The sequence below is a fragment of the Rhamphochromis sp. 'chilingali' genome, assembly GCF_963969265.1.
Source record: "Rhamphochromis sp. 'chilingali' genome assembly, chromosome: 19".
Taxonomy (NCBI): Eukaryota; Metazoa; Chordata; class Actinopteri; order Cichliformes; family Cichlidae; genus Rhamphochromis; species Rhamphochromis sp. 'chilingali'.
This window is the reverse complement of record NC_137946.1, coordinates 30587495-30614420: the sequence shown is the minus strand read 5'-3', so window position 1 is coordinate 30614420 and position 26926 is coordinate 30587495. Positions and strand designations below refer to the sequence as shown.

Genomic DNA, 26926 nt, shown 5'->3' with positions numbered 1-26926 from the left:
TGAGAATCATACAGGCTTCTGTACACTGGAGGCTACATTTATGAGCCACACACTATAGGGTGGGTTACTGTTCATTCATCACTGCAGGACCTTGTGCATTTCGCCTCTGACACATGTGCAGTGCGGTACACTCCTTGACTCACACGTACTTGCATATACTGCTTTTACAGTCAGCAGAAGGTCACTCAATGACAGCCTGGTCTTATTAATGAGCAGAGCTCATAGTAAACAAGGACATTTATGTAGAGTGCCTCAGGAAAAGGGGAATCCTAACAGGGGAAAAATATTGCAAGAACATCTTGTTTAAAATTTTTTTTTTTTTTAAACTGCAGTTTGTTGAACCACAGCTTACTGGACAAATTACTCGAGCGCACGCTAGTTTCTGTATAAATACCCCCAGTGCTTCAGTCTGATTTTGAATTCCCTGGCTGTCTGCTTGTGATGTATTCCTACCCCACAGTCACAATGCAAATCAGATATTTGTTTGACCCTTCTGTCCTCCAGGCTTCCCACGGGCCTCGAAAAACATTGAAAGTCTGACATTTGTACTTTTGGGGGAAATAAACAAACCTTTGATGCTTTATTTACTTTTTATTAATTCCAAAGAACCATTTACGGGCTGTTATGTAGCTGCGGCTTCACAGACGTATGATTCGACCCAATGAAAGGATTTTAATTGGGAAACTGCATTTTTAACCTACATTGTTATAGACGAGCAAATACTTTAATGGCAGTGTATTGTACGCAGAGACTCTCTGTACATATTAGCATAATGTGGGTGTTACTTATGAAGCCCCTTGAAAAACATAACACGTTAAATAAATGATATCTCCTTTGGCAGCCAAAACTTCTATAGGGAGATGTGTAGAAGTAAGACTTGACATTTTTCTCATCTACAAAACTAAATTCTAGGAACTGGGCCAGCTAGACACAAAGTCATCTAAATGCCCCAGATTCCGATGCCCCGGAACGATCGTCTTCAGGGCCTGGTCCCTGCTTTTCCTCAAACTGTTTGACCTGGAGCTATGTGTCTGTTTCCACTGTTGCTATTCTGATAAACATTAAAGTTGAATAAGAGTTTAGCCTTTGGTCCTGTGAAAAAATCTCTTTTCTGCTCTATCGACATTATGTGGGAGAGAGGGAATGATGTTTCATGCCAATAGCAAGCAGCGATTTCAGAGTGCTCGGGAACCTCGAGGCTGCGCCTACAGGAAATCTGAATCCAAAGTGTGCAGAAACAAAATTGAAATTGAATGGATTTAGGCTGCCCTCGCAAAACATGTTCTTGCACCAAAAATACACGCACACAGGTCTGGCCTTCCAGGCACGTTTCTGGAATTGGGAGTAATTTTAGGCTGCACTGAATTTCTTTATTTAACAGCAAGTGTAGGAAATGCAAGCTCTCTGCAATTAAGGAAATCACATCAACGCTCCGAATCCTGTGGGGTTAAGAGCAATTAGAGGGGCTGTGAGTGCAGGATTAAGACAATTTAACATGGTTTATGATAACCGCTGTGCGAGTTCATTACACTGCACACAGCTGTACATTAGGATTTGGTGAAAATAAGAGCTCCGCACTGCATTTATTTTGTACTCGCTGAGGTAATTGCTGAGATCGTGAATGTGGATTTAAAAAAAACAAAAAAGAAAGATGAAGAACTTGTTGGACCTTTTTTTTTTTTTTTTTTTTTTTTTTTTTTAAAATTAGGATTTTTGTGTGCATGTATTGCTTAGTTTTAGATTATATGAAAATTAAGTATTTTAATGTAACTCCTTACGTGATTTGCTGTGTTGGGCTGTGCATTTAAATAAAATGCTGCCAAGTTCAAAGATACGAGCACTTCTTTGTTGTTGCTAGCATGGTCCTTTACTTTAGCTAGAGCTTAAACACGGATGTGCTGCATTTAGTCACATATTTCATTCTTTAACTTTTCTTTTTTAGCTGATGCACTGAATGCAACACTCTGCTGCTGATTCCAACACGCAAACCTGGCGCATAACCAATGCCAATATTTATTCTGCTTTTGTTTAACGTTTGTATTCCAGTGAAACAACTGTTGTTATATGTCATTTACCCGCTGAGTGATCTTTCACCTCTTAATCATGCTATCACCAGCACAAAAACACTCACCCACCGATGACTGTAAATTCCTATATATCGGCTGATTTATGGAGATTGGCGCGCGGGTATGTAGTAAAAAATGCACTGATTGCAGTTTTCTTGGTCATTCTGGTGTTTTTAAACATTAGTAAGTTGCACGATCTTCTCTCACTTCCTCACAACAACAGGAAATAAAGCACTCTCTTCTATAGGAAAGAAGTACAGATAATTAACAGGGGAAAATGTTGTGTTTTCTCACTTTTGCCTGACATATTTTACTTTACTAAGCAAAAGTAGGTGCAACAGGTTTGTATAACAAAAAGCCAGCAACTCCATTTTCTGGTGTTTCTAACTTCACAACGTAACGTGATGTCAACTCCTTCTGTTTGTCACTCGGCTCCATAGTTTTCCTTGTTTCTGCTTTGATCCTGTGACTGTTCATAATGAAGCTCCTGGCTTGCGGCTGGCTCTGAGCTCTGGGAAGCTTTAGCTTTAACCACTTTTTCCCTTGTTAGCTGCTTTTAAAATGTCCATGTTGAGCTGTTACAACTCCACGGTTTGCTTCACTAGCAGCTGCCGACCTGTTAGGTGCGACTATTTGCCTGTGACGCTGGCTGTGTGTAAAGCATGAAAGGGCCCAGCATATAAACAGACTTGCGATCACCAGTCTGAGCTGAGAACGCTAAAAATCATCCAGCTCTGGTCAATCTCTAATGTGAAAATGTCAGGGGGCATTCTTTTCATATTTACATATAAAAACATACAATGCGTTAAAGTGCAGGCAAACACCTTTGCCATGCTGTGTAACCCCTAGAGGGTGCTAAAAATACAAAGCAGAAACCCCACAGATGTCAAACAGGATGAGGGTACAGAAACTCAAAATATGTTGAAATGACAGTGAAGACTACTGATCATCTCACAGCCATGAATGATCGAGGCGAGGTAGGTAACAGAGATGACGTTGTGTTAGCAGCATGCATGTATGATTTATTGATTAGAAATACGAACCAGCAGTGAGAATATGCCACTTGCATCTTATCTGAATCTTCGGTGGGAAGCTGTGACTTCTTTTTCTGGACTGAACGTATGAAAATTGGACAGTTTACTGTTTCGTATGGTAACGATGAGCAGCATATTCTGTTTTTGGAGAAGATGGGAACTGAGAATGTTTTCTGCTTGTTCTGCTGGAAATTAATTAGTTGCACGATCCATCGAGTGCTTGTTTCAGCAAACACTAATGCGATGGTGCTGTTTTCATACAGTTCCACAGAGGGCTTTTTTTTTTCCTGCTCTGCAAAAGCTGAAATTTTCAATGAAATGCAAAATATGTAATAGAAGCAGCGAATTGTAACATGAGATGTGGTCGTAGTGAGATTAGAGCGAATCACCCGGCTGCAGGATTTTGCGATCAGGAGAAAAGCTCTTAACATCAGTACCTGATGCAGTCTCACTGAGCTGTGGGCTAGCTGTGCTGCTAGACTGGGAAATGAGATTTTATCTTTAATGTGTTAAGCCTCTGGAAATGAGGGAGACTGAGGGGTGAAAGTCATTTGCAAAGACAAGTGGAGTTACTCGCTGCAGTCTCAAGTTGTTGTACTTTATCACTCTGAGCGGAGAGAGAGAGAAAGGAGGGAGGAAGGGAGGGGAGGAAACACCTCAGGAGAAAAAGGCAGAGCACGCGGGTAAAAGAGGTGTTTGTTCACAGTCTGACTTTGTTGGAGAGCGTTTCCTCCCCAGGTTCCTCACACAAGGCAGACGTTGAATCGCTGCTGGCTGCGGCACAGACTGAGCGCGTGCAGAGGCTGCTTTGTATGCCTGGCAGGGATCTGCTGCCCCAGATCAGCACAAGGAGCCAAAAGAGGGACAGGTGCAGCTGAAAGCCTGTGGATACAGAGCAGGGAGTCAGGCTTTTAATTACAGCCACGTGGGTTATGAAGCCGCTTTTTTTTTTATGTTCAGATGATTAAGCTAATCCCTGGATGCTAATTTAAGGCCCACACTGTACTTCACTGTGCTGAGCCTCACACAGAAGAAGGTGCACTGTTTTATGTGGACTGTATAATATGTGTTTATTTATATAATTAGAGTGGCCTATTTCTAACATAAATTTGTCTTTAAATCTACATAAAGTCACACTAACCACTGGTCAGGTGTTTTAATTTCCCCTTTCAGAGGTTTTTCCAGAAACTGTTCTTCCGTATTATTTCACATAGAAATGGTGGCCTGAATAATTTAATCACTGATGCAATAGTTTTTCTGTTAGTTTTAAACACAAGCAGAAAACCTGCGTTATAAACTCTGGAACTTTAAAAAATCTCAGCACAGAAATGAATGATTATATTGAATTAGTTCCTATTAGGTTATCGCTGAGTGTTGTTTGATTGGATACTGTTTGTGTGGTACTAATTTGGTGTCAGACCACCTTAAGAATTCCACTCAATGGATAAATAGTTGGAATTGTGTCACAGGTTGGGACTGCCCTCCTATCTTTTGTGTTGAGCTTGAATACAGACAATGAGTCTCAGCATGCAGTAGCAGCCAGTGGGGAAACCCTGGACTGAAGGCATTTGTGTAATGGGTGTTGACTTGTTCCCTCATGAAGACGACCTTTGATGACCTTCCTGTACCCTTAATGAGGAGCTTTGGCACCTTAAATATATTAATAAAGTTATGGCTTAATGGCCATTAGAATAGACTCTGAATTTTTTCCAAGGGTAGCTGTAGAGGCAGATACTGTCACTAGTTCTGATGCTATTAGCAGACTTGAAATGTGACGTGTTTCTCCTAGTAGGGTTTTAAGAGGTAAAGTGTAAAATACTGTAGGACAAAGCACCAGTGTTGACACCCCTGTTCTAGGTTATTCTTGAGTGAGTGTCATGTTGCTATATTTGCTGCAGACACCATCATTTAATAGCGTATGTTACACCTAGGGCTGCTCGATTATGGCAAAAATGATAATCACGATTATTTTCACTGAAATTGAGATCACGATTATTTGACGATATTTATTTAACCCTTTAAGACCTACTATAGAACCAAGTCCACCAGAGCTTATATTATTTTTTTTACATGCTGTAGTGCCATTTGTGGGAGCATTTCAAGTTGCTATACATCAATACAACTGTTATAGCCCATATTTTAATAATATGTATGCATTAAGTGCATAGTAATTACATAAATTGCAGAAAAGTGCAATAAACTACAAAAAAAATTGAAAATCGCTTTTGTTTATTTTACATATATTTCTACTTGGAGAAGTTTAAGAGGTTTATCCCTCAAAACTTTAAATACAATAAAGTTGCAAAAAATAGTTTCCCACCACAGGAAATTTATTTTGAGTGTCTTCATAGTTTTATTTTGGAGATACAGCAATTTTTATACACTGCAGGAAAAACAAAAAACAATCCTATGATGCAAATTTGCAAAGAAAACAGCATGTGCATCATTTCACTGTGGGAAGTGTTACGAACAGCTGATAGGAACGGCAAAGCGTGTTTCTGGAATATTATGTTTTTGTTCCTGCAAGCGCTTTTTATGCAATTTTTGCAAAGCTATATGTGGAACGAAACCGTGACCGAGGACAAGCTGATGGCATCAGATGTAAGTACAACTCCTCCGGTTTCATATGCAAAACAAATTATTGCGCTAGCTTACACGGTTCAGGTTCTACAGGGATTTAAAAATAGTTACGCAAAACGGAGCGTGCAGCTCTGACCGGCTTTAAAGGGTTAACAATGACTTTAAAAAAATAATATAAAATAGTGTGCAACACCACTGAAGTTTTTTTTTTTTTTTTAAACTCTCTTTTCAACCAGCGGCAGTCACTCTCCAAATAACTTCTGCTTAGCTTTCCGAGCTTCCCTCGGGTCCTCTTAATCAGCGGTCTCCAACCTTTTTTGCGCCACGGACCGGTTTATGCCCGACAATATTTTCACGGACCGGCCTTTAAGGTGTCGCGGATAAATGAGGGAGGGGCTAATAATCGGCTCAGTCATTTTTAATGATCGTTGAAAGCCCAGATCGTAATCGTGATTAAAATTCGATTAATTGAGCAGCCCTAGTTACACCCACCTGTTTTCTTTTTGGAGCCAGGTTTGTAAAAGTGCAGCTGCAGGCCAGCCATAATATAGACTAAAACTTCCTAACACTGACAAATAAAAAATGTACAAGCTGCTGATGGTTTTAAAAAGCAAACAAATAAAAAAACAAACAAACAGAAATTAACACAGGCTGACGGATGCTAGTATAAAGCAACACTCTGGTTACTCACATTATATTTATATTTTGTACTGAAAGTGTTTGACTGCCACAAAGAAGAAGAGAACACAATGATAATCCGGCTCTTAAAATTGGTACTCAAAGCGTAGAGAACCTTTTTTTTCCCGTTTAAAAACAGTAATAATGATGCAGAATGTTGTTTTGTTTTTCTTTTCTGCTTCAGTTTTGCTTCTGGAGGTGTCAGCGGGTGGGCTGAACATGCACACATGCATCCACCCACCGTTTGGTAATGTATCAGGTTTCTGGGTGATTTTAAAATATGACCCAACCCTAATCTACACTAACCAAACAGGTTGCTGTTGCCATCTGGATTACCGTACCATGAGAATGGATGAAATGTTTTCAGTGAATGGAAATCCCAAAGCTTCCTGTCCAAACCATTACCGATGTGTCTGTGCCGGTGGGCGATGGGGAAATATTTTCAGACTGCCAGCGAGCTATTGTTGCAGGTTATCTGTCCCGCTCCAAACGCTGCCTACATTGTAGATTATCTGTGTTTGTTACATTAACCATGTGAACACTGGCTCTGCCCCTTGTACTCCTCATTATCAGCTGCTTGTAATTGAGATGAAGTAGGAATTAAAGGTCACCTACTGCTAACTGCACTAGCCATTAGTGTTACTCATCAGCTGAATTCCTGAACTGTAAAACGTTCCTGATTAACTCGTAGCACTGAGAATATGTTATTAACTGTTGCTTGAGCTCTTCTTCAGACCAGGTTGTCGGTGTTGTGTTTGCTCACAGAGCAGAGACTCGGTTTCCTTTTTCTTTGCTGCAAAAACTCAGTGTGCACTTGACCGCAACGCCTGACTTGTGATGAGTTTATCTTTCTCAAGGGAAAAATGCACCATTGTAGTTTTTCTAGAGAGATTATTTTTGTTTTTGCTTGTGTTCTTTCAGTGTTGAGCTTTAAAGTGTGACGTGTGTGTGCCTTTCTGCAGCATGTTCTCTGAGTCTGTGCCTTTTAAAGGTACTCCGCTGTGGGCTTTGTGCATATGAGATAAAAAGCTCTGTGTGTGTGCGCACAAGCACAAAAGACAAAGCAAGATCTTTTCTACATCACCTGCCTGGCTGCACAGCAGTAAAGATAAGTTGATAAGGCAAACTGCAGGCATGGCAGTTAAGTCAGCCAAGCATCATGGAGGAGGAGGGCAGGCGTCGGCGTCCTTAGCACGTGATCCACTTCATTCGAGGCAGGTTGCTGCTATGGTATGTTTTTCTCATTCAGCTGTGTCCATTAACAACTGAGCAGAACCTCAGAGCACTGCGGTGTGTTCACATGCCTTTCAGTATTGTGGTTATTCTCCTCTCTGGGGAGGAATGTGAATCAGAAATGCCAGTGGGAAATCCGGCTTCCTTTTCCAGGTTCAAGGATTAAGAATAAGTCAGTGAAATAAATGTGGATTTCTGTGAGAGAAACACATTACACGGCTTATAAAGACTTCCTGACTGAATTTATTCAGGTCCTCCAATATTTATTTTTTTTCTCACAAAATTTACATAAAAGTTTTTGCAGAGCGAAAGCACTGCCTCGGCAGGAGCATAGCTGAACCATGGCACAACTAAGACTGTAGTGAAAGACAACTGGTTATATAATGGTGCTCATAATTGAATAAGTGTTTCCCCAGATTGTTCAGTGATAGAACCAGAAATGTAGGGGTTTGTTTTTCAACACTTCTGAATGCTTAAAACACAAAACTCATGTCTAGTGTTGAAGTGATAATGGCTGATACTGCATTATATTGAACAGTCTAATATTCTGACCCATAAACGAGGGGGGCACAATATTAAAAAATCCAAGACCTTACCTGATTTCAATTATGACACCCTATTCCTCTTCAGCACGTCTCCTTGGCTGGCAGTGCACTGCTTCTAGTGCTCCTGCTTTAGTTCACTTCCTGGAAGAATGACCACTTGCGTTTGAGCATGTGAGCATCCCCCCCCCCCCCCCCCCCCCCCCCCCCCCCACACACACACACACACACACACACACACACACACACACACACACACACACACACACACACACACACAAAAAAAAACCCTGCTTATTCATTGAAATGTGAGTGGTCACTGATCATTATTCAGGTCAGCTGCTTGTGGCAAATCCTCTGGACTTTGTAGTCAAATTCTGCATGGACAGTCTGGCCACTGGTTAGCCTGCTTAGCTTCTGGGGGTAGCCGGCAATCATCCAAAAAAGTGTAGCATTCCCCCCTCAGCTCGCCAATGAGACAATAGAACAGGGACTACAAATGTAAATGGCGCCAACGCCCCTTGCCTATGTTCATTACTATAATGTCATAACTGCCCAACCTAAGTTTGGAGTCCATATTAGTGAGATAAGGATGTTTTTTTTTTTTTTTTTTTTTTTTTTTTTTAAATTAAATTAAATTTTATTTATTTAATTATTAAAACCATTGACTCACTTTTTCATTCGCAAGACTCTTCGCTTAATGCTTGTCATTATCAGCATACTGGATTTATTAAAGGATCATTTTTCAGCACTAGAGTTGTCGCAATGAAACTATTAACACAGCAGTATTAAAAGCATACATTTCTCCATCCCTCTGCTTTCAGTAACACCTGATTAAATTCAAGGAAAAAAAGAAAAAAAATCTGAAAAACCTGCTCGCATATAGAGCCCGGTGGGGGCTTCCAGCGTTCCTGCATAGCCTGATTATCCAGAATAATCCATGTATGAATGAATGTAAACATAGCAACGAAGGCTTCGGCTCTCTCCTCGGTGGCACATCAGCAGCTGCTTCTTGCATAGCTTTGTCGAGCTTGCCTCGCTTGCATTCCCACAGTCGTGATTCATGCCATCAAGTTTCCAGAATGAAACCTTTCTTCTCTCACCATTAGGCTATTGCCATCCCGGTTCCCTGTGAAGTGTGATGCCTTCATTTCATTTCTGACAGACTGTGGTGCAATAGATGTTTCCTCTAGTTCAGACGGCTTCAGAGGGCTGGTTTGAACTGAGGTAGTCGGCCTCGTTTCCTAGTCTTAAAGTACTTTTTTTTTTTTTCTCCTCAAACTGCAAAAAAGGCTGCCACCACACCAGCACTTCTGAACAGCTGTTTGAAGATTGACATGCTGTCTCTGGAAGAAATTGCTGCATTTTTTGCTCTGCTGGACCATGGCCTTTCTTACTGAGCCACTCACCGAAACAGCAGATGATGTCACTGCCAGAATTCATGAGATTTGAATTGTGTGTATAAATATATATAAAAAAGAAACACCGCCACCAACAGAAGCAGCCTACTGGGCTTGAATTATAGTAAGGAGAACATGTCCTATTTTCCTTGTCTAGGTAAAGTGAATAAATTGATTAGTTATGCAAGCTGTGTGGGTGAGGAAAAGATAAAATAAGCAATAAATGTTAAGATTTATTTCTAAGCTGAGGCAATATGGTAGCTGATGCAATGTACAACAAGTCCAGTTTAATGTCAGCACCCTGTCGCCTATCAGCTGCTTTGCACTGAGCAACTTTTTGCCGTTTTCTTTCTGCAAAATTGCTCCAGATACCCGTTACTTGTACAATTTGTGGTATTATGGACATAATTTAACATTTGTTAACACGTATACTAGAACAAGAAACCATGAATGCAGATCACTAAATAAACCAGTGAGCCACTCAGTAACTGGAAGGTCAAGAAGATCAGCACGAGTTGCTGTTGCTAGTTGGCACAACGTTTTCTTTCCTCTCTCTCCTCAGGTTTGCCAAGCTGAACCAGCATGACAGTCTTCACTAGTGGGGATAGTTACAAAGCTTTCTTCATTATGAATGAGCTTACATGTTTTTATTGAACATTTGAAGAACTAGCAAAAAAAACACAAACTCTTGTAGAGGACACAAAGTCCGAGATAGAAACGACAAGGAGCAGGTGCATCTAGTACAGGTAGAGCTGCTGCAAAAACCCACAGAGTTCAGCAGCCAGCGCAACAAATTCTGGATCCTTGGCTTTTAGTTGGCAGTTAGCAGCACATCCTGCGTCCAATGTGAAAGGACCTTTATGCTGTGCACTGTAACTCACAGCCATGGTCCTGGGTCAGCCCTGACTTTGTGTTAAAATAATCCTAAAGTAATAATGGTATTTCTAACCACTGATATACTAAAACTTTATCCTTTCAACAGCTGCTGAAAGTTAGGGGATCTAACTGCTATCGGATATTTATATAGAGATCCTCCGGCTTCAAACTGTATTACCCTTCAAGGACCTGCAGTTCAAAAAAGCGCCCTTCCGACAGCCAAACCATCTGTTCTCTGATTTGATAGTTACATTTGTGATTGACATGACATTGGCCAATCAGATGAAAGGAAGAAAAATAGGGTCAAAATTCGTACTTGTAACTTGCAGAGTTTCACCCGTATTTTTTGGCTAAGCCCACACACAAATTCTTTTTACACAAAACTGATTTACAAGTACAAAATATTTATGACCACAATTTGAGCCCATAGATGTCTGCCTTCTCGGAAATGATGAGCACAGAGCTGATTGGTGAATCACCTGTGTTGCTGCATGTGGAAATGGGATTTGAGTTTCTTTCAGCTATGAACGGTTGACTGGCACGTATGAATTAAGCTCATGAGAAATATGTCATGCTGCGTGAAAAATAACTCATCATCTTAGCTGTCATTTAATTTTACCATCCTGCCCCTGAGAAGATCCCACACGCCTTTAGTGTCAGCATGTTTCCAATTCTACTGGCAGCAGTTCAGCTTCTATAAAAGTCGGATAAATAATCTCGGCGTTAGATTTACCCTTTCAGTGGAGGTCAGAAGGGTTCTTCTTTATGTGTGTCTGGTGGTTTTTGGACATGGACGACACCCAGCCTCAGTGGTTAATGTCTTTGCTTAATGTTTACAGGTTTTTTTCTTTCTGCACATTAATGAATAAGAAAAATACTGTTGATGTGAAATGAAAATGCAATCTTAATCTCTCAAAGTAATAATGATTTTTATTTTGTATTTTAATTAAGATTACACCGTGCCATTTAGGAAAATTGCTGCTTTCATAGAAGGAGGCAAACTTTTTCTTTAGCGAAACCTTCTACTGCCCTTCTTGAGCAAACCAAATGATAAGGAATGATGGCAACAAAGTCTGTAACCTTTAGAAAATGCTAATTGCTCTGCATAACTGGGGGGAACAAAGAGCGAACCACGGTTCTAACAGGCTAAATCGTTGAGTGCGTTAAATGTCCTGCCCTGCATTATTTGTCAAATGGTATTTCATTTGTGTAGCTCGAAATATTAAAGCATAAAGTGGGATGACTTTCCAGAAATCTCTGCTGGGGTCAATATTTTTCTTTTTGCATCTAGAATTGTCCTGTAAGAAAAATGGTAACTAGCTGCATCTATGAATCACCGAACTTTCTGTAACTGATCAATCCTTTGATTTGAAGAGGGGAAAAAGATATTAATGACTATTCTACTCAAACCCTAGAATAATAAACATCCTGAGGGTGTTGTTTTTTTTTTTTTTTTTTTTTTTTTGGTTCAATGTTGTTTTTAGAAAAGCTACTGATAATTGAAGGGAGGTTAATCCCTTATTAAGGAATCAGCTTAAATTATTATTGTTGAACACCCGCATTCACAAACCAGTAGAGTGGAAACTACTGTGAACTTTTCATTTTTTTATTTGAATCTTGAATCCTTCCCCATTTCTTCTTCCATTGTTGGGTCCCTTCATTGCTTAGGGGAACTGGTGCTTGTCATTTGTCTCTGTACCCAGCCCTGATGTGTGCAGCAGGCTGAAACAAATTTGTAGATGTTCAGCTTGTTATTCTATTATGAACCAGCCACTGAATAGGGTCTTTCTAAATATTCACAAAGCGTTGCCTCTCCCTACTTTGTTTCACATTATGTTCTCATATTGGACTGTTGTCTGCTGAACCTCGAGCTATCATCCGGTGGCCTGATTGTCCCTTTACTGAAAAATGTTGATAATTGCCTTCCAGTGGAGCTGTAAAAGCTCTCCCTGCTGAGTCCATTGATTGGCTCTTTCTAACCAGTAGTGGGAAGGAGCAACTTGCCTGGGGCTCTCTGGCTCTGCACAGCACAGTAAGCTTGGCATGGCTTGGCGAAGCAGCCGTAGGGAGATGTATGGAGGGATGCTTGCAGGATTAGGGGCGCTGAGAACTGATTTGCTGATCATTATGTAAGCCACATCTGTCCTCTGTCCCCTCAGTGGCAGCCGGCCTCCCACGCTGAACACAGCCAAACCCGGCAGCAACGTGAAGCGATGAGACTGAGTTCTGCTTACAGAGTGGAAGCCAGGGGATGGGGGGGGGCGCTGAACATTGTCCTGGCTACTCGTCAGGAAAAAACATGAAGCAGCACGAAGATAGGGGTAGCTGGAAAAATGATATCCATATAATGGTGCTTTTAATTTTAGTATAAAAGCCTGCAAATGGATGTAGTAAATCATATTATCTTTGATTTAATGCTGTAAGAAAGTTGTTTTGTTCAACAATTTGTCTATATTTTATCATTTAGTCTGGAATTGTCATGACTGTTGATTATTCAAATAGTCACGATAGTCATGGCTCGTTTGAAATTTTACCGCATTTTGCTTTCAGAACTACCTAAATGTTTTCAGATCCTCCTTCTGGGTTGCTGAAGATTTGTCATCTGCAATTCCATCACATCCCATTAGTTTGAGATTATTTGAGCTTTGTGACCTAGTATCCTTCTTGAGGCAGCCATTCTAACATGGGTACACTGTGGTCATAAAGTGATAGACACGATGAAGAGAAATAGACCTTCATATGATGCTCACCTGGTAGCATGGGGCCAAAACACTCATGTAGACAACTTGCTGGAAAAATGCGTCCTTTTGGTTTTCTGCAAAAGGAATGATATGTAGCGTGACAGGACAGAAATTTATTGCCTTGCTTAAGGATACCACATCAGTGCACGTGGTTTCTATCGCTGTACCTTGATTGGATGTAGGACTGAAAGCAGTTTGTGCTTTTGCATTTTAAAAAAAAAAAAACGAGGACCGTGGGATGACGACATCTAGCTCAGTTGGATCAACAAAATGCTCTTTGAGCTGGCAGTATTATAGTAGTGTAAAGTATTTCCATTCATTCACTTGCTCAGATGGGATATTAAGGAGCTTATCTGAATGTGTTTTCTCTGATAGGTTTGGACAAGAGCCAACAAAGGCTGTGATCACAGCCATGGCATTACTATTGGAGTGCCTTAAACATCCATTATATTATCTGTCCTCTGATAATTACGTTCTTTTAAATGGCACGGTGTAATCTAAAACCTTTCTAGAAACAAGTCCTGTCACTTGGCAATCATCTCAGTAATACCTCTTGGCAAATTTTTGGGCAGTTTTGTTTTTTAAGCATTATCTAAATTAACTAACTTCAATGGTTATCCTAAAAAACAGACTGCATGTGTTAAATTGCCAATTTCCTGACCTTGGTCCAATTTAGGGATTTATTACTGTTAGTTTACCAGGAAGTCCCGTTGAGATCACAATCTCACAATCAAAGTGTGATCTGGGCTAGGTAGCTGAAATACAACCCGACATATCTCAAAAATGGTACAAATACAACAAAAAAATATAAAATCTATAACAAAATGCACTATATATAATATCCATAACATAAAACGTTAAGTGGCTTCATGAAACAAACGTCCATAAGTCTTCTTCCCTGCATCCGTATAACTTCATTCATGTTCAAATTTAGGCCTTTCTGTAAAGTATTCCATGTCCAACGTGCATACTCAGAAAATGCCATTTTCCCAAGATCTGTCAGAACTCTTGGTTCATAAAAACAAACCATTCAGAGAGTGAAGCTGGTGACTATTGGTACTGGGAACAGGGATGGGTTTATAGGTAAACTATTAGTCTAGCCATTTAGAGGAAAATATACAAGTGCTGTTTTCTTTCATTGGTTAGTCAATGCCAACATGAAAAATCATAAGACATGCAATTATGAATCAGAGACGTTGCATTTGTAATCAAGCATGGTTTTAAAATTCTGGTCCCCTCAACCAGATTTTCGCAATCCTTGCTGTTGCAGAATCCTTCCATAGATTCCAGTACCTCTCTCACAGAGTCTTTGGTGTAATTTCTCTTTTTCAATTGCATTCCTCAGTCTCTTCATTAATAGATGTATATTTCATCTGGTACTAATTTTTTTTTTTTTTTTTTTTAGTACCTTCAAACTGTCTTCACATTAATGAACTAGATAAAACACTGACAGTTTGTTTTTTTTAATTGCAAAATAAACATCATGCAAGCGGTGAAACTGTTCACACAACATTTTAAAATCTCGAAATTGCCTTTTTTTGTGTCTGTGTGTCACGCTTCCAAGAATTAAAGAGTTTTGTGCCAGGAGAAGGCAGAGAAGCAGCCATCTGTCATGGCCTTTGTCCAGTCCTCTGCTCAGTATCTGTGGTTGCAGCAAAGCTGTGGATAATGACTCTTGTTGGTAGCTGAGACTGTGTGGCAGAGCAGCTGGGCTCTTTTTTCAGGGAGGTCTCAGCGCCTCAGTCGCCGCCCTGAGAGCCTGGTCTTTAGCAGTGGAGCTGGAGCCCAGGGGACATTTGAGAAGAGTCAGAACTCCCAGTCGGCTTTTCTTAAACTCAGTTTTTGGGTTGATGGGGGAAAAAAAGCTACAAACACTTTATTTTTAATGGCATTAAAATATTCTACTACTTGTATTATGTTTGTACTCTTTACTGTCGCAAGTTGCTCATCTCTTAAATTGCATTTTTTTTTAGAAGTAATAATTTATCCTTAAGGTTTATTTATCTATTACCTGTTCTCTTGCATATTGGTTTGACACCAAAGGAGATGCCCACATCTACAGTTTTGTTGAATCTCAGGCAATTTTGGCTGGTGGTATTTACAGTGGTACAGTGCTCTGCCTTTAGAAAGTACAGTCTAATGCTTCTATGTGATGAAGCAGGACAGCTGGCGCAAGCTGACGTGCCCGTGAAGAGGAGGGAAGAAGTGGAGGTAGAGGAGGAGCAGGGGGTGAGGTGAAACAGGAAAGGCAGGTAATTGTGTCTCTTGGGGTTGAGGTGGATCTGCCTGTGATCTGACAGAACAGGAAAAGGAATTAAAAAAAAAAAAAAAAAAAAAAAAAAGCACAGAAAGGTTTCCTCTTCTCACGCTGAGCTACTGACTGCTCTCAGCAGGTGGAGAGGAAAGAGAAAAGAGAACTATTGACCCAAGGTGGTCTGATTCATCCTCCTCTGAGAATGAATGGGAAGTTCTGTTCTCATCACATACCGCACCGCTGGTAATACCAGCTTTCCTTCTACTTCAAACATTATCCCAGACACCAGATTTCTTTCTTTCTTTCTTTTTGTCATGAAAATTCAGTTCCTCAAATGCAGGAAATCTTTCTGAAGCAAATACACGATTAAATTGCAAAATTCACTAACAGAAAGTATTCACGAATATTAGGTGATCTTGATCCTGACTTGATTCCTAGTCTGTGTGATGTCATATTACGTCGACGTGTGACCAGAGTAGTGAATTTTCCAGCGCGTGTACGACTAGCTAGCGCGCATGAGGTTTGCCCATCTCCTCCTCCAGCTCTGTTCAGCCTGTGTTGGAGTCCTTCTATTGGAACTGAAGCAGGCTATTTCATTGGCCTGCGATTCTCCCAAAATCCAAAAAGTGGTCACCTTTCATTTACCATTTGAATCTTTGGTAAAATGATCAGTTTCTTGGTCCTCCTCCTGATTAAAGCTGTTCCTCCTCGATTACTAGTTTCACAGTGTGTCTTTTGTTCTGTCTCCTTCTCCTCACCTGCCCCTCACCTCCAACGGGTCGTGGCAAATGGCTGTCTCTCCCTAAGCCTGGTTAAGGGAGTTTTTCCTTCCCGCTGTCACCAGGTGCTCATAGTGGGTCATGTTCTCCCCGTGTTAGCGTGGGTTCTCTCCGGGTACTCCTGCTTTCTCCTGTAGTCCAAAGACATGCAGTAGTAGGGTTCTGTTAATTGGTCATTCTAAATTGCCCATAGGTACGAATGGTTGTCTGTCTCTGTGTGTAAGCCCTTCGACAGACAGTCAACCTATCCAGGGTGTTCTGTCTTTCACCCTATGGTAGCTGGGATAGACTCCAGCCCACCCGCGACCCTGAAAAGGATACGCAAAAGAGAATGGATGGATGGATATATGAAAATAAACATGGATTTACTAAAGTCAATTGTTACAATTTCATGTGCAGTAGCACTCAGCGGTCACTGCGGATGAGGCTTTTTTGTGGAACGGCGGCTGCAACTTCTGAACAAAGGTGTACGTGGATGCTGGGTTGGATCCAGGAGTGGCTGGGCTGGATATGAATAGAATCACTGAGAGTAAAATAAATTAGAAATTTTTGGAGGACATTTGCTTAAGGACTACTTTCAGCTGCGGTCAAAATCCAGAATTGAATAGCTATGATCTTTGTGCAGCAAAAAGCAAAGTAATCAGATTTTGAGCTAATTTTGCCTGCAGTTTGATTGCAATCTTTGTGGGTTAGGAAAATCCATCAGGTGGACACAACAAACAGGAATTCAAACATCTGACTTTCCTCAAATTGTCTTTCTTTTAAAAAAATAATTTTATTTTTATTTTATTTTTTTTTTACAGTCAGTAGGCAAGAAAATGAATTACAAAACGAGAGGAAGAGGGAAATACGGGACCAGTGCTTTTATTTTCTTCCGTCCTTTTCAGTCCTTTTAAGGTGGCACTATTACCTCGGCATTGTATCCGTACAAATAAAATACCAGTCTGAAAACGTGTCAGTCGCCAGCTCACATGTGCAACCGATTCTGCCGTGGGTGTCACAACAACCTTAGTAGAAAGACTGAATTCAGCTTACATGAGGGGCAGTGTTTTGTTCAACTTTCTAGTTGGATTTAAAAAAAAAAAAAAAAAAAAACTGTTCCGGCTTTCATGAATTAAAAAAACAACATCTGTGGTTCATCTGTGAAATCCCAAACCTCAAGCAGTCTCTGTACCCACGGATGGGAAAGAAATAATAAGACACAGAGCGGAAAAACAGAAATGAATGTAAGCCAGACATCTGTCTCTGAGTGACCACACATACACTACCTTTGATTCCTTTGCTCAGGCAGAAGCAGACCTACTGCTGCTTTTGTGAGCGTCTCTGGCATGTTGGAACTGTGTGGCTCTGATGTCCCTCAACAGCTGCTGAGAGTCTAAACCCACAGCACCAGCATCAGTCCCACTATCTGACCAAATAGCAGACATAATCTGCTGTTGGGCAGATTAGCAGAAGACCACATCTGCATGGAAATGAGGTTAGGCAGCCAGCGTTTCAGAGAGCCTCGCCATAATCTGAAAATCCCTCCATCGAGGTCACCAGGAGGAAAACCGATGGACCAGTGACTACAGTTTCACTACCCTTAAAAATGCCCCCAATTCAGGTGATGCCCAGGCTGAATATATGCTATCCTTATTAATTTCCCTCATATCATTAAAACATGTGGACTTCTTTTTACGCAAGATGTTTGCATGTAGGTCATCAGTAGCCACTGGCACATTAAATCACATCATTGCTGTGGAAAATGCTCCTCTTTGAGTGGCTACAAGTCGTCATAGTTGCCCTGCCACATAACAGTTTGCCTTCATGTTGCAGCCTATGCTCTTTAGGTATACATTTTTCTCTTTGAGTAAACTGATGCTATTGTAGTATGTGAAAAATGTGCAAAACACCTCTCCCACGAGGCATCCTAACCCTGTGCCTGAAACACATCAACCCCTTTCCAGAACAGAGGAACGGCAGCTCTGTTCCCACCTCTAAGCGAGTGAGTTCCTCAGCATGCTTCAAAGGAATCAGAATTCTACCACATGTATCTACAATTGACTTCTTCCTGTCACTAACAACAGTCCATGGGCACAGGTGAGGGTAGGAGTGTAGATGCACCTGTAATCTACAGGTTCAGCTTCACGCTCAGTTGTCTTTAACAAAAACAGATCGGTTCTACGATGGCCGAGGCTGCGCCGAGAGCTCTGTAAACCGTCTGATGTTTGGGAGGAGGAATACAGGGAGCAGTCTAGAGCTCAGTATTCAGAGGGAGACACCTTTTTAATAATGCGTGTCGCTCCAAGGAGACAAATTCGTCAATTTGGACAGACTGATATCACATTTTTAGGTAGATTAAGGAACGCGGCTTTGTCTCCATGTCTTATGCAAATACTCACACATTTGCTGCCTGATACTCTCGGTCTGTCTTTTATGAGTCTGTGTGCAAACACTGACTGACATGTGGCCTTTTGTCATCAGTTAAATAGACCACTAAAAGGCTACATTAAATTTAATGAGGGCTCATGGTGCCAGGTGACAGGAGTTACATCCCTGTGCTTTCAGCTCTCTCGCAGCTTTTCTTCTTCTCTTCCCTCTGCTTTCCTTTAGAGCATTTGTTCCTGTTTGCGTTGCATTTAAGACGTTTTGGGGGCCTGTCAGTTAATATGAGAGTGCTGCATGGAGACAATGTGCCCTGTGAGGATCATGGTGTCACTCTTTTAGTGACTTATCAGGGTGTTTGGGCTGAGTCTTAAATATTGATGGAGCCGAAAAGTGCCCAGAGTGGAATGAGTTTGTGGCAGCGTGGATGCTTTGTGATGATGGTGATTAGCAGAAAGGAGGGAGGCAATACTCTGCTGTGGAGTACCGCAGAGACGCAGATGATCATGTCTGGTATCGCCTTAGTTTCCGTTCCCTTTCAAGCCGCCTCTGGTCCCGTTGTGTGTTGCTCATGAATATTCATTCTCCGGCTGAGATGAAACTAAATTTAACTTTCACTATTGTCAAAAAGATGGTTTAAAGGTACTAAGGTCATAATAAAAGTAATCATTTATATTACAATATTTTAATGTGGTCGTTTCACATTGTTTAACAAATATACAAGGTAGAATATGAAAGTACTTTATACAAACTGTATGAAATGTACTGATGCTTGAGAGGGTCTAGACAAACTAATTTATAAACATTTTCTTCAGTAAAAAAAACAAAAAAACCTCACAAAAGAATGAAGTCGTTAAAGGGTTTGTGTTCTGTGACAAACTCTTTGCTGCTTCTGGCTGCATGCCTGCCTTTTGATCAGCGGTTTTACATTTTCTTCAGCAGATTTAGCAGCTATTCAAACCAAAATCAGCCATGCATTAAAGCAGCACAGCTGGCTTTGTTGGGAGAGTCTTGCTTCAGGTACTTACGAAACATGAAATACAAAAGATTTAGCAGGTGTTCAAACCAAAATCGGGTTCTTGAATTTTAAGCTTTTTCACATCCTAAATCGCTGAACAGTAGTGTATCAGTAGTTTGTCTGGGTAGACCCGGAAGTTTGGAGTTCTGTGTCTATCCTGCGGTCGTCTGCCAGCTACTTCTGTTTGAAGCAAAGGAGCAGGGGCTATATTTTAGGGTGAGGCTGGACATCTATCGCTAAGGCAAAAGAAACTCATTCTGGATGCTTGTATCCAACACACCGTTCTTTACTACCCAATCTCATCACCAGAGCTGATGAAAATAGGTTAATTGATTGACGAATTAAAAGTTTGCTCTCGCTTGTCCACAGTGGGCCAGTGCATCCGTATGAACTCGTCAGGTAGGACCTATAGTGCTATACCTGGAATCGAAAACCCAGGCACTACACCCTAGACTACGGGTGTCAAACTTGTGGCCCCGGCAAACGAAATAATTTCACGTCAGCCGGTATGTGTGAGCCAAATCTTCAGCCCTGCTAAGAATCCATACAGGCAAATGCGAGACTTTATTTTGATGGGCACATGTTGTAACCAATCACGTGCAAAGATGGACTGGGGTCAAGAAAGAAAGAAGGAAGGGGTGGGCAGATGTTCTGGGGAGCAGAGATGCAGAAATGTGTGCATGTAGCACAGAGTCACAGCTCAGTGTCTGAGTGTCTAAATGAGGTTCGCAGGCCCAACTGTGTGCTTGAAGCCATTTATAATCTAACTCGCCGTAAACAAGCAAGCAGAAATTTTGGACTTTTAACTGTATTTTAATAAGTTTTACAGTTTTTTTTCCTACGGATTAAAAACCTCCCTTGGCCATTCATACTACTCAAAGTAATGAAGCAATAAACAACTAAAGATTGAAACGTTTGTTTTTCACTTTCTACTATAGAAATGTCAGTTGTTTAAAAAAAAAACAAAAAAAAAACCAAAAAAAAAACGACTACAGTTAAAAAAACAAAAAACGAAAAATGGGGAAAAAAAAAAAAACCTGACCAGGCTGGGCAACGAGCTACCAGAAGTTTCTTACAATTTGAGTTCAGAGTTGTCAGCTTTTTCTTTATCGCGTAGAAAATGCAGTTAAATGTAACTTCTTTACACTGAGAGACAGGGGAGTTTCACTGGTCTGGCCCACTTAAGATCGAAGTGGTCAGTATGGACTGATTCTTATATAGCGCTCAGTGCTTTCTAAGTACATTCACACACACTCATACTCCGATGGATGCACCTGCTCTACCTCCTGAGCCACCCCTTATTATGTGGCCTATGAGTTAAAATGAGTTTGACACCCCTGCTCTAGACCCTTCGTGGAGCTCTAACCTGTGTCTTTCGTAGCTGAGCCTTGAGCAGTGTTTCAGGTTCAACCTAAATAAATGACATAGATGCAACACCCTGGGTCACGATCCCTGCCATTGCAAAGTTGTAAATTAAACTACACAAATTTGGCACCCTCATTACAAAAAGTAATTTACCACAAGCTTGTGTGATTGGACAATGCTGCATTCTTTCATGTGCCATTGAATTTGAGTTTGGCTTCATTAAAATTTGTCTGCTACTGTAAATCAGCTCTGGGGTTACTTGTAGAGCTTTAGGAAAATGTGTGAAATGTAATGAAATCCTGCTTAATCCTGTGAGGGCTAAATCCTTATAACAGTCACTGTAACCTTAAACATAACTGGTGTTTTTGAAGGGGGGGGGGAATTTTTTTGTAAGAATTGCAGATAGTTTGTATGTTTCAGAATGTTTCTCTTCCTCTAAGTCCAGTCTGAATAATGAGCACAGCATATAACCTTGCAAGGAGCAGCAGTAACCAGTTGGTTGGTATGACACGCAGTGAAGTATTCAGGTCAAGTTGTTTTATTTTCCCGAAGTAATGACATCTCCATGAACCTTAGCAACAAGAATGACTTAACTGTAATACTCCATGCCTAGCTGTGCCACAATCCAGTTAACTAAGAAAAAACAAGTAGATTTTAAATGAATACACTCAGTTTATGGGGTTTTCTGGTGGCCCTCCTTACCTTCTTTTACTCATCCAGACCATGTGGGCATCACTGTTAACCATGGCCACCTTGAGCTGAATTAATCCTGTTTGCTTGTTGTGTAGAGAGAACTCTTTTATATCCTCTACCTGACTCTAACCAAACCTAACAGTTTAGTGCGACTCTGATGTGAAGGTTTTTGCATCTAGATATCAGCTTTATTAGTTAGTAGAGATGTTCACTTTTAACTGCTGTTGTTCTTCACATTTCTAGCTTTTCAGTGACAAACTTGCAGGCTGCTTTTAGTGTGAAGCTCTTTTAGTCACTGTGTTGTTTTAACCTGCCACCCACAGCACAAAACCTTAAAACTTTGCAGACTTTTACTTTTTCTTTTCCTCTTTCATTACCCACGTGTGGACAGTTGTTTTCATGCCCATCCTTTTCCCGTCTATTTCAATTACTTTCTTTCCTTTAACCACCCGCCCACGTCCTGCGTCCACAAAACTAAACATGTGCACACATTAGCTGAAAACTTTCCCCCCTCTCCTTGTCTTGTTTTTCAAGGTCTTGTTGAGCAGCAGGAAAAACCCCAGAGGAATATTGTGGCGATGTGCGCTGAAATTTTAATCAGGAGGAAATGGGGCGGCACAGTACTGTTCCTTTATAGTATGAATTTGCACAGATGGACTCTTGCTGCTTGTCAGATCCATATGCAACACACTGAAGGTGTCTGCAACAGAAAGGGAATGAAGTAGTGAGATCATGGGGTCGGAAAAGGGAGACCATGAAAGAAAGGAAGGACGAGTAAATGGAGCGGAATCAGTTTAAAAACAAACAAAACTTATTTCATTTATCCACACCGTCTAGTCAGTCATCTTACAAATGGGCTGAAGGTTTTCTTCGGTTGACCTAAGAGGTTGAGTACTTCATGAAGGGATGATGTCTTGGAGCACACAAGTCTTCATTGGAAAAGTCAGAATTTAGATTGAATCGTGAGTTGATGCAGTTTTCTTCACACAATTTAATCTGCTCTAATCAATGTACGAAAGCTGTCCAGTACAGTTATTACAGCTATTAAAGTTACAGAGTATTCAAGTACAATTCAAGTTTACCATACTAAAATTGGAAGTCTAATTCAGGCACTGAGAATGTTTGCGGTGCCATTTATCAACAGAAGCTATTACTGGCTGCCCCGTTATTCTCAAGGGGTTGTTACAGCGGGCAACTCCGCATGTCTGATTTACCAAATCAAATCAAACCTTTCCTTCTGCAACCCCAAAGGGATTTCTCTCTCTCTCATCCTGGGACTGAACCGCAGATTTTCTGCTTGTTAGCCAAATGTGTGAACCATTAAACTATGCAGCCATGCTACGTATCAAAAGAGGATATAGTAGTAGTTCCTGTATTTCAGGCAGCCCCAGTTGCCTAAGTATAAGGCCTCCCAACTCGGGGATTGCTGGTTTTTGAGCTTCGTGTGGTGTGTGAGAAGCATGGCAGGTTATTTACTTGGTTAACTAATTAACTGATAAAACATAAGCATTACAGGGTTAGCTGGTGGTTTGATATCCACTTTCTTCAGTCTGTATGTCACAGTCGATGAGGATCAGTTTATCGCAGTGTTGCATACAAATATTGCCTCTGACATTAGTGCCAGTTTTGTGATACCACGCCAATGGCAGCATTTTGGCAGTAACTGTTGTCTGATAGACTGGCATAGAATCTCTTTTAGTTTGAGGAGGGTGTTGGTGGAAAACTGGTATTTGAGTGGTCAAAAAGACAATAAATATGCTGTTCAAGGTTTTCCACCCCAAAGTTTACCAGCCAGTTTCTATGGTTTGCTTGTTTTGTAGTACTCATGGCCCCAAGCTAGAGCATGGCCCCTGGATGTGTAACTATAAATTCCTCTTTTGTCAGATTTGGTCATCTTCAACCGTCATATTTGTTACACCAGAAACGCGTTGTTAAGCTTGTGGGAATGTTTTGCCCCCAGATGGAGCAGAAAATTTCCCATACAAGGTCATACTGAGTAATAGAGCAGGGCGATATGGCCAAAAATATTTATCACGATATATATTTGAAAATTTGCGATAACGATATAACCGACGATATAATTGATGCGAGACAAAATACAACTCCACAACATTACTAGCGCAAAAAGACAACCTTCCATTTATTTTCACTTAAACAAGAAGCTGGTTTTTATGTACATTAAAGCTTTATAAAAATGTAACAGTGCAAATGCAAATTCCTTGCTGAAAGTTTAACCAAAAGGCATTTCCAGTAGAAATGGGCTGACATATCCTGAGCATAACCATGTATAATATCCACTGAAGTTAAAAAGAGGTGCTTTGCAACATTAAACTGCAGTGTGCAGTATGCATTTTTCGGACCATAAGGTGCACGGGATTATAAGGCACATTAAGTGAAACAAAGCAGTCAGATAAATCAAACTTTATTAAACTCATTCTTCTTGCTTCCTCCACTTCTGTACCATTGATTCATTAATGTTGAATTCTCTGGCAGCTGCTCTATTTCCATGTTGCTGCAGTATATTAATGACTAACCTCGTATTGTGGATGGATTATCTCAGTTGTTCTCCTGACTGAAGTTTGGTCCGTTTACAGCATCCTGCCATGCGATTGCATTTGTCTCTAACCATGAAGAACCTTCACGTTAACTTTTATAAGTGGAAAAGTGTTAGTGTTCGTCCTCCAGCTTCACTGTTTATGTTATGCTAACACGTAGCACATCATTATATACCAGCTAGCCCAACTTCAGTAACCCTACAAACGTCACTGCTGTTTAGTTTCCTGTCTTCATTTATGTTGGAAGTGATAGCAGAGCTGTACGTTTGATTTTTTTTCAGAAATCTCTCAGTCAGAACATGCAATATCATGCTTAGGTAACTAGCGAAACTAGCGAGCTAACTTCCGCTAGCTTCCTGCTAACTTCTAACTCCGTTAAATGTAATAACTTTTGTTTTCATGGATGCCTGGAAGTTAAACTTTATAGTTACACCTGGTAAAGCAGCAATGCTGATCGTTTTATTAAAGATGAAAGAATTTAGACAGTTTTTAACTCTAAGTGATGCTGCAGTGTTGTTTGACCTGAAGCATACGGAGTTTAGGACCCAGATTACTCCCAGATTTAAGAGCATCTTAGTCCGACAAATATGACAATAACAACGGCCGCTTGCATGTTCTGCAAAAAAATGTGCTTTGTCGTGTATCTGACGGACAAACACCAAACCAGTTCCACATCACGGAAGTTGCACCATTTTTACAAACCAATTCTGGTTCATCTGTTTCACTCAACAATCGGCCATGTGCGTATGAAAACAAAGGCACTGCGCATGCGCGTTTTACTCCCATTCTATCGCGATATTTCATTTTCCTATCGTTGCCTAACATTATACCGGTATTACCGTGAACGGTATAATATGGCCCAGCCCTACTGAGTAATGCATATATTAACTTGACAAAAATCTAAACCTAACATAACCCTTAAATTGTCAAAATGATCTCTGGGTCAAAGGGGTGGGGGTGGGGGGGGAGTCTGTGCCTGAGTCTGAAGGCTTAATCAAAAAGATTAACCTAAAACGAAATCTTTGTGGTTATATACTGTCCATTAGTTTGTTATTCAGGGTCGTATTCCTCTAAGCCAGCAGTCTGTTTAATAATTCATAGTATTTCATGCAGTCAGTGGTGCCATTTGTATTTAAAGTGTTTCACTAATTGCCTCCTCCCATCGAGCTAATTATTTCTCCATTGTGCTGTGATCCTGTAATTCACAATGCAGAGTCACTGAAAGTCACTCAGCATGTAGAATGACTAAGTGCAAGAAGAAACAGCCTCCACCTTTGTGTGTGTGTGTGTGTGTGTGTGTGTGTGTGTGTGTGTGTGTGTGTGTGTGTGTGTGTGTGTGTGTGTGTGTGTGTGTGTGTGTGTGTGGGCATTGATATTCTCCTCACAGGGTTGTCAAGCATGAAATAGAAGAGTACATTTTCTGTGGATGAACTCTCAGCAGAGCATTGTTAGATAGTGAGAGCTGATGCTCTGGAGAAATCTCTTAGCTGACACAGATACTGACGGGGTGAGGTAAAAAAGACTGAGTGTGCTGCTCTGTTGTGTAAACGACTTATGTTGGTTTTTCACATTTTATCTCATTAACAACAAAAAAGGTGTCTTTTACCATCCTCCTGACCATTTCTGTGTGCGAGGTGGCTGAGCCTTTGCAGGTTTGGCGTGGGAGGTTGTGCGCTGGTTTGGAACAGAAATGTCTAGCACTTGAGATTCAGCTTCAGTCAACTGGACAATCAATGATTATGTGACTTTGCCGTTTTTACTCTTCAATCAATCTCCAATTTTCACTGCACTTCCACATTACTAACCGCTGGCAAACGTTATTTTTGGTGCACATCCAAATTGATCCCCAATCACTGGATTAGCAGATGTTTTAGAGACGTGCTATTCTTCTGTTAGTCAGTCACAACTCTGCTCATCCTTGTTACCACATTCATCTAAGGGCCTCCCCATGCCTGCCGCCTAGTGCCGGGCAAACGGCACCTTACGAGAAAGCTGACGCCAAATTTACATCACATCCCCTGTCGCAAGCCGCCATTTTTGCTGATCGTGCACGTTTCAACTGACTTTTACTGAAATGAAGAGATGAGTCGACAGTCATGTCTCTTTTATATATATCAGTCCAGAAGCTCAGCGATTCTACAGGTGGAGGTGCTGCAATAGTTTGAAAAGATGGGATCACTCTGTATTTCTTTTGTTTCTGTTTTTGTTTTTTGCTTCCACTTTTTTTTCATATTCACCTTCTTGTACCAATCCTGATGTGGAGGTTTTGTCTGAGTGATTTAGTTATTTACACAGCATTACAAGCTTGGCCCAGAAAAGAACCACTTCTTTTGGGCTGCCAGCAACCATTTGATGTGGTTTGCGTGTCTGGCCTGGGTGCCACCTGGATACCTCCTTGGTGAAGTGTTTTCGGCATGTCCTACTACTTACTGGGTCAGTTAATGCGTTTCACCTAAGCATTTACTTCATTGATACACAGTCTACGATGTGGCACTTATTTCCAAAGAATTACTAAAATAGGAGGAACTTGAGGAGCAAAGTTAAACCAAGATACCAACTTGCAAGCGTGCATAAGAAGCAGCTGGTTGTGACTGAAGCTAGAAGTTCTCTTACATTGCTTGCTTAATAGCTTCAAGCTGAAATTGGTTGAACATGTTGTGAATGATTGTTATAAATCAGGAAGTTCTGGAAGCTCTTCCCTACTTAAAATATCCTTTTGCCGTACAGTTGTAAGACACACTGGAGTAC

General features: G+C 40.8%; 1 protein-coding gene across 1 annotated transcript in view; it reads left to right on the top strand.

Moving 5' to 3' along the window:
* LOC308386783 (polypeptide N-acetylgalactosaminyltransferase 10-like) overlaps window positions 1-26926 on the top strand; it is a 124535-nt gene that overhangs the window by 6736 nt on the left and 90873 nt on the right. The gene's annotated exons all lie outside the window — the stretch shown is intronic.